The sequence below is a fragment of the Bactrocera dorsalis genome, chromosome 2 (assembly GCF_023373825.1).
Source record: "Bactrocera dorsalis isolate Fly_Bdor chromosome 2, ASM2337382v1, whole genome shotgun sequence".
Taxonomy (NCBI): domain Eukaryota; kingdom Metazoa; phylum Arthropoda; class Insecta; order Diptera; family Tephritidae; genus Bactrocera; species Bactrocera dorsalis.
Genome location: NC_064304.1, coordinates 65,305,278 through 65,312,139, shown reverse-complemented (window position 1 = coordinate 65,312,139; position 6,862 = coordinate 65,305,278). Strand labels below are relative to the sequence as shown.

Genomic DNA, 6,862 nt, shown 5'->3' with positions numbered 1-6,862 from the left:
AGGCGAGGAAAATGGATGCAACTTTTGGGGGTAACAGACACCCCAAAAAAGGAGCTATTCGCCTGTCAGCGCCATTTATCGTTCCGGATGAGGAACAAATTAAGGTTAAGTAAACGGGCAGTCCCCGATTCTAATTTGTACGCACCCACAGTGGATGTAATTCCAAAAAATAATTTAGTGTTTGAAATAGGTAGCTTAGTCGTCGAACAGACGGACGCAAATGTATTGTTTTTCGACCAAATCTTCAATATTTTTAATAGTAAATGCCTCGGAGCATTAAAAAAATATGGTGAACCCTTTTCGGGCAGCTTAGATCAAATGAATTTTTTAGTCGAAGCCGAAGAAGCATTTAACTCTATCACCGTTTGTGATATGTTTGGTCGAGATATCACAAATACATTTTCGTTTATTAGAGGTTGGCTTCTTAACATTCGCAGTTTAAGACGATTTTGGCGGATATTGTCCCGGGAGGGTTTTGAATATATCAAGACAAGAAGACTTTGCCAAGACGAACTAGAACACTACTTCGGACAGATTAGGAAAGGGGGAAGATTGAACTCAAGAACAACTCCGTCTATGTTTTCTGACCTTTTCCGCCAATCTTGGGGCCTTAGACATGTCAAATTCGTGACACGTGGCAATGAATCTCTGCAGGGTAGAGATTTAGAACTATTTTCTTTCAATACCCTTGAAATAGTATGGAATGACCCTTTGATTCAGGATAGTTTTTTGCAAACATTTCAAGGTATGCCAAGACCGTTCTTAGATAGTCCCTATAGTGTTAGGAATTGTATCGAAATCGATGTAATTGAAAGCGATTTCTTACAGCGAAATTCATTTGCATATTTTTGTGGTTATATGTATTATGAATATTTTAAATTGCATAATTGTTCCCAACCTTTGCCACTTTTTGAAAAAGATCAGATCCCTGAAGACGCATTCACTTTTACAAAAGAAAAAGTGTACGATTCGTCAAATCTGGTAAAAGCTCCTGAACCCTTCATAGATTTTTTGAAAAAACTTGATGCTATATTGAATGACAATTTTGATTCTTGTTGTCATCTTATAGGATTTTCAAAAAAAGTACATAGTATGATGGGAGATGTAGAGCCTTTTTATTGCTGCGAAAATTCACAACCCGACGTTCTAAAATACCTTTTTATAAGAATTAGAACATATTTTTCTTTAAGAATTTTTAATAGACAGGCAGCCAACCCTCATTTTCGGCACATCAAATTTTTGTGCATTTCACATAGGTAACCCTCCCCCTTTTAAAAGTTAGTTTCGGTAGTTTAATATATTTAGTAGAGTTATGGGATTTTGGATACATCTATTGTAGGAGATTAAAAATCTTTATAAATTATTTTGTGCAATATTTTTATTTAAATTATTAACTATGTTTATTTTAAGTTGTAAAGGTGAAAATAGGCCTACCGGGGAACCGAACACCTAAAAAAAGTCGGTAACGCGCCTTATTGCAAACCTCAGGGGTGGTGTGGAAAATGCAAAACTTAAAGATTCAAAAATAAACTATTAAAAATATTTATAATGTTAATAAAATTTGTTTAATTTCGTTGGAATAAAGAGTTTATGAGAAGTACATATTGACTAAGCTTTATTAAAAAGTTCGTTTACTATTACAAATTAAAGTTCACAAATTTGCATTTTTTTACAATTATTTATTATCATGGTTCGTTTTCTTTTCTTGCATTGAAATGTCTTTTAATAAAAGTCTCGCCAACAATCAATGGCGTTACTAAACTAGCTTCTGCATACACCTTAACTGGTGAAGCTTCTTTCTTTATTTAACCCCAAGAAATAGCCTCATCTGGTCGAGCACCACTGTCACTGCCATCGAATTCCGAAGATGTGTTAATAAAAACGGAATAATCGGCTCCAGTTCTCATCAAATTCGCATTGCATATGTGATGCTTTATAATACCGCCACCAATTATAATCATTCCCGATCGAAAATCGGACAAAATATCTACCACTAATCCGGGGTGACGGAAGGAGAGGAAATACATCATGGCACTTAGGCTACCATCTGTGAGCGCAGGGCAAAACACAGGTATTTTATGTTTCGCAGCCCAGTGGTATATTAAGCTGGTGTCGTTTATCCTTTCCCCAAGTCGTTGTATAATACGAGAAGGAGACCAAAGCATCTTCTTCAACGCCACCCGCCACAATCCACCATTTGATGTTCAACGAGGAATCGTAATGTCCCCAGTAATCCCGACGACACTAGATTAGATGTGAATCCAAGGAATTTTGTACAGCTATGTTTTCGTCTAATGAATTCATCCGTTTCATGCAAATCAGCTTCCTTCAGGTTTCAACGGCTGCTGCCTACAATCAAGCTAAGAATATTTTAAAATACATAAACCTTACATGGTTACATTACCATTAGATTGATTTCTCTTATTGCCAACACAAGATTAGTAGCTTGAAACTCCGTATTAACATACGACTCAAATAATTTTGAGTAATCCATTCCTTGATTCCAATCGTAGCCCCCACGATGGGTGTGTTTTTTCACTTTGTTTAAGTACCGCTTCTTTGACGATATCTGGTTCAACGGACATTTTCTATTGTATAAAACCTATGTTCACTCCAATTATTAAACTTTAAATAAAAGATTTAGTAACTTTATACATGGAGTCATGTGTAGAAGTTCACGCAAGGGAGGAAAGTTCTCTGATTGCCATTCACTTGGGAGTGGCCAGAAACGATTCTTTTACATGTGACTCAAGCAGCTCACGACTTCCGGTCTTTGACCAAGTATCCTCTGGGTAGCCTAAGAACATCCGTTTGAAGGCGAGCTAAAGTGAGAAGGCGAAACATCCCCTGCATAGGGTTGTACGCTGGGTTTGGGACCCGCCACGTAAAAAAACACTCCAGGGAATAGTCATAACCAGCCTCGGATGAGAGACCCCCCTTTTGATGACGACCATGGCAAACGAAATAAGGACTACGAATTGAGGGCATGCACCTGGACTGTCCGGTCCCTTAACCGGGAAGATGCCACTGCCCAGCTGGTTGATGTCCTCGTGAAAACAAAGGCTGACATCACCGCCGTCCAAGAAATGCCATGGACGGGACCAGGACAGAGACGAGTAGGTCCTTGTGACATTTACTACAGTGGCCATATAAAGGAGCGCAGGTTTGGTGTGGGATTCGTGGTGGGAGAGAGACTCCGTCGCCGAGTACTATCATTCACTTCGGTGAATGAACGTCTAGCCACAATCCGCATCAAAGCGAGGTTCTTCAACATATCGCTGATTTGCGCCCACGCAACGACGGAAGAGAAGGACGATGTGACCAAAGATGCCTTTTATGAGTGCTTGGAGCGCACTTATGTGAGATGCCCCCGTCACGATGTAAAAATCGTGCTTGGCGACTTCAACGCCAGGGTGGGCAAAGAAAGTATCTTTGGTACTACGGTCGGTAAATTCAGCCTCCACGAGGAAACATCACCAAATGGGTTGAGGCTGATCGACTTCGCCGGGGCCCGAAATATGGATATCTGTAGTACTAGATTCCAGCATAAGAAGATCCATCAAGCTACCTGGCTGTCTCCGGATCGAAAAACTACCAACCAGATCGATCATTTTGTGATAGACGGAAGACACGTCTCCAGTGTTTTAGATGTGCGTGCGCTCCGAGGTCCTAACATCGACTCGGACCACTATCTTGTTGCAGCTAAGATTCGCACCCGCCTCTGTGCAGCAAAAAACGCACGCCAACAAACACAAGGAAGGTTCGACGATTCTCTACTCGGCTTGCACTCCTGCTCTCTGAGAGCACTCGTCAACAACTCGGTATAAGGGAACTGTGGGATGGCATTTCAAACTCCTTACGTACAGCTGCAACCGAAAACATTGGTTTTCGGAAAGTGCAAAAGAACAGCTGGTACGACGAGGAGTGCCGTGTCGCAGCGGAGAGAAAACAGGCTGCCTATCTCGAAACGTTACGATCGACCACAACACGTGCGAGATGGGATAGATACCGAGAGTTGAAGAGGGAAGCGAGACGCATTTGCAGACAGAAGAAGAAAGAGGCCGAAATGCGTGAGTACGAGCAGCTTGACAAGCTGGTCGACAGGGGTAATGCTCGAAAATTCTACGAAAAGATGCGGCGACTTACAGAAAGTTTCAAGACCGGAGCATACTCCTGTAGAACCCCCCAAGGTGATCTAGCCACCGATGCCCAGGGCATACTTAAATTATGGAGGGAACACTTCTCCAGCCTGCTGAATGGCAGTGAACGCATAACACCAGGAGAAGGCGAACCCGATACCCCAATCGATGACGATGGAGCAGACGTTCCATTGCCCGATCATGAAGAAGTTCGAATAGCAATTGCCCGCCTGAAAAACAACAAAGCGGCAGGGGCCGATGGATTGCCGGCCGAGCTATTCAAACACGGCGGCGAATAACTGATAAGGAGCATGCATCAGCTTCTTTGCAAAATATGGTCGGATGAAAGCATGCCCAACGATTGGAATTTAAGTATGCTATGCCCAATCCATAAAAAAGGAGACCCCACAATCTGCGCCAACTACCGTGGGATAAGCCTCCTCAACATCGCATATAAGGTTCTGTCGAGCGTATTGTGTGAGAGATTAAAGCCCAAGTCAACAAACTGATTGGACCTTATCAGTGTGGCTTCAGACCTGGTAAATCAACAACCGACCAGATATTCACCATGCGCCAAATCTTGGAAAAGACCCGTGAAAGGAGAATCGACACTCACCACCTATTCGTCGATTTCAAAGCTGCTTTCGACAGCACGAAAAGGAGCTGCCTTTATGCCGCGATGTCTGAATTTGGTATCCCCGCAAAACTAATACGGCTGTGTAAACTGGCGTTGAGCAACACGAAAAGCTCCGTCAGTATCGGGAAGGACCTCTCCGAGCCGTTCGATACCAAACGAGGTTTCAGACAAGGCGATTCCCTATCGTGCGACTTTTTCAACCTGCTTCTGGAGAAAATAGTTCGAGCTGCAGAACTTAATCGAGCAGGTACAATCTTTTATAAGAGTGTACAGCTGCTGGCGTATGCCGATGATATTGATATCATCGGTCTCAACACCCGCGCCGTTAGTTCTGCTTTCTCCAGACTGAACAAGGAAGCAAAACAAATGGGTCTGGCAGTGAACGAGGGCAAGACGAAATATCTCCTGTCATCAAACAAACAGTCGTCGCACTCGCGACTTGGCACTCACGTCACTGTTGACAGTCATAACTTTGAAGTTGTAGATAATTTCGTCTATCATGGAACCAGCGTAAACACCACCAACAATGTCAGCCTAGAAATCCAACGCAGGATAACTCTTGCCAACAGGTGCTACTTCAGACTAAGTAGGCAATTGAGAAGCAAAGTCCTCTCCCGACAAACAAAAACCAAACTCTATAAGTCACTCATAATTCCCGTCCAGCTATATGGTGCAGAGGCCTGGACGATGTCAACATCAGATGAGTCGACGTTGCGAGTTTTCGAGAGAAAAGTTCTGCGAAAGATTTATGGTCCTTTGCGCGTTGGCCACGGCGAATATCGCATTCGATGGAACGATGAGCTGTACGAGATATACGACGACATTGACATAGTTCAGCGAATTAAAAGACAACGGCTACGCTGGCTAGGTCATGTTGTTCGGTTGGACGAAAACACTCCAGCTCTGAAAGTATTCGACGCAGTACCCGCCGCGGGAAGCAGAGAAAGAGGAAGACCTCCACTCCGTTGGAAGGATCAAGTGGAGAAGGACCTGGCCTCGCTTGGAATATCCAATTGGCGCCACGTTGCGAAAAGAAGAAACGACTGGCGCGCGGTTGTTAACTCGGCTATAATCGCATAAGCGGTGTCTACGCCAATTAAGAAGAAGAAGGACTTTATACAAACTAAACTTTGTTTTGATTTAATTTCAATGTTCGAATATGGAAAGCTGCACCTTTTATGTTTTCTGTCGGTCAAATGTAAACAAATACATTCAGAAGAAAACTCACCACCGAGAAATCTAAAAACAGGGCTGCTTTTTATTAATAAGAACTCACTACATAAAAAATATCTGACTATCAGTAAATGATATCTTTATGGGCGAACCATGACACACTATGACGTTTAAATCACATATTACTAAATATATGTCATTAATAAATAATTTCCTTTTATATTAAGCGACAATATTTATAGTTTTTGTTATTTAATAGAATAAATTTGCTAAGTATTTACTACCTAAATTCATACAGCACTGCGTTGCTACCACTGAAAATCCAAGATGGCCGCTGTTCACCCCTCAGAAAGCTAACACGAAAAGGTTATCGACTGTAAATACTGTGGTCAACTTCGCTAACTAGAAATGGGCGTTGCATTTGCAAGCGATTGGCAAGAACATCCGGCTCAATTTGACCCATTAATATCTATACTAATTATATAAAATCGCTTATATGACAAATGTTTGTAACGGCTAATCTCCTAAAGTTCTGAAGCGATTTTTATAAATTTTTTTTTGAAAATAAAGCATTTGCTCTAGGCTCGCGAGTGGCATACTTTTTTTTTAACTTTCCGAAATCAAATCCTTTTTCTTTCGGGTTGAAGTTTTTGAAAAACCAAAAATGTTGCAAGCATAAGGTTTTTCGTTCACCAAACGCAGTCTACAGCGAAGCGCGCTTTGTTTGTGTGCGTGTGCCCTTTATCGTTTGCGGCACGCACTCTCTCTCTCTTCCATCTCTGCACATCTTTTCCAGCATAACGTAATGAAGTAAAATACATATGTACATATGTATGCACTCTCTCTGTTCCATCTCTCACATCTTTTACTACATAACTTATTGAAGTAAAGTACAAAGCAAAAAAGTTTGCAT

At 41.8% G+C, this 6,862-nt stretch overlaps 1 pseudogene; it reads right to left on the bottom strand.

Annotated features, from left to right (window-relative positions):
* Window positions 1-358: 358 nt before the first annotated feature.
* Window positions 359-2,608, bottom strand: LOC125776767 (probable deoxyhypusine synthase; annotated as a pseudogene).
* Between the last annotated feature and the right edge of the window lie 4,254 nt (window positions 2,609-6,862).